Below are 2020 nucleotides of genomic sequence, written 5' to 3'. Positions count from 1 at the left end.
CCCGAGCGTCATACTAATACATCCTTTTGTTAGTTACACCACCTGTCCTCGTCTGTTGTTGTTTTTTCGTATATTCTCCCATATATATATATATATATATATGTATGTATATACATAGATATATATATATATATATATATATATATATATATATATATTCACTGCCTTGGTTTTGTTATCAACTTTGACCCTCCGCAAATCCCAAATTTTATTTAATTTGCTTTGTGGGAGCAACTGTTTTGACGAAAGCACATCTTGTTGTAAACGCTCGAAATGTCGAGTAGATAAAACAGCCGACAACTGATGAAGGGTCGTACTTTATGTTGCTTATCATGTTTTCCATTTGTTCCTTTCGTTGTTCGCCAAAAAAGCTTGTATTCCATGTTTTCGTACTTCGTATTTCATGTTGTTTTCGTATTTTATGTTGTTTACGTTTTATGATGTCCTGTACCCATATATGCATGTGTATTTACATATATATGTATGTATATATAAGTATACATGCATATATATAGATATAGATATATAGATATATATATATATATAGATATGTATACATTCATATATATATATATATATATATATATATATATATATATATATATATATATATATTTCTTTATTGCCCACAAGGGGCTAAACATAGAGGGGACATACAAGGACAGACAAAGGGATTAAGTCGATTACATCGACCCTAGTGCGTAACTGGTACTTTATTTATCGACCCCGAAAGGATGAAATATATATATATCTATATTATTTATATTATATTATATTGCATTATATATATATATATTAGTTTTCGTTGGTTATGGCTGGTCAGAATAATTACCATCGGTTTAATGCCTATTCTTGCACATAACCCCTTTACAAGTAAAGAGGCCTCCGTTGGATTTGAAAACCTTCTGGCATATACTGCATTCAAAGGTGTGCACAGACATATAGTCAGAATAGGTGGTGGAGGTTCGTTTTTCAGGCGTTCACAGATGAGATTTGAGGCCAGCCAAAGACAGGTATGGTCTGTCACAGACTGTGCACACAAAAAGGTCATTGCCATTCACCTTCTCGATTGTTACAGTCTTCCTTAGACCTCTTTTGAGTCTTACTTGCGTTATCCTGGCCACTTCAAATGCTTTTACTTCACTCCACGCCTTCGTTCACCATCCAACTCGATCCGAAGCAAGGGTTTCTATATCTTCTAGAACCATTCCAAGTGACTTCATAGTAGTCCTCATGCCGTCCTTAAACCTTTTTTTTTTTTAGGTTTACGCCGACAGACAGACAGACAGACAGACAGACAGACAGACAGACAGACAGACAGACAGATAGATAGATAGATATGTGCGTATGTATGCATGCATGCAATGCATTGCGTACAAACAATGCAGTGCATAAATACATAAATACATGCATCCATCCATCCATCCATACATACATACATCCATACATCCATACATACATACATACATACATGCATACATACATGCATACATATTTCCACTAATAGAACTACAAACTTCCTGATGCTAATTAGATGCTTCACACGAAATTGTTTTCGTTGTCACTGTCAGTTTATATGAAGATACCGTTAGAAGTAGTTTATACGTTCATAATTGCAACAATGTATTGTTTTATTAATTATTGGTGCGGGTGTGTGTACGGTTAAATTACTCAAGTTTTAATCATGATATTTTGTTAATGCATCGCGTTGTTTTACGCCAGGATATATTATGTCAAACTCATGTTCGAGTGTGTTAGTGTGTTTTGCTTGGCGCGTATGATCATGTGAGATATTTGGTAAGATCGGTGGCGATGCGTCCATTTATATACTATTAATGTTTTTCGTATAACTATTAACATTATTTCTTTTCAAGTTATATATATACATGCATAGATAGATAGATAGATAGATAGATAGATAGATAGATAGATAGATAGATAGATAGATAGATAGATAGATAAATAGATAGATAAATAGATAGATAGATAGATAGATAGATAGATAGATAGATAGATAGAT

General features: G+C 33.2%; 1 protein-coding gene across 1 annotated transcript in view; it reads left to right on the top strand.

Annotated features, from left to right (window-relative positions):
• Positions 1-2020, top strand: part of LOC106868664 (cholecystokinin receptor type A) — a 15272-nt gene that overhangs the window by 939 nt on the left and 12313 nt on the right. The gene's annotated exons all lie outside the window — the stretch shown is intronic.

Source organism: Octopus bimaculoides, chromosome 18 (genome assembly GCF_001194135.2).
Source record: "Octopus bimaculoides isolate UCB-OBI-ISO-001 chromosome 18, ASM119413v2, whole genome shotgun sequence".
NCBI lineage: Eukaryota > Metazoa > Mollusca > Cephalopoda > Octopoda > Octopodidae > Octopus > Octopus bimaculoides.
The sequence above is the reverse complement of the archived record's forward strand: the minus strand, read 5'-3'. Positions and strand labels throughout refer to the sequence as shown.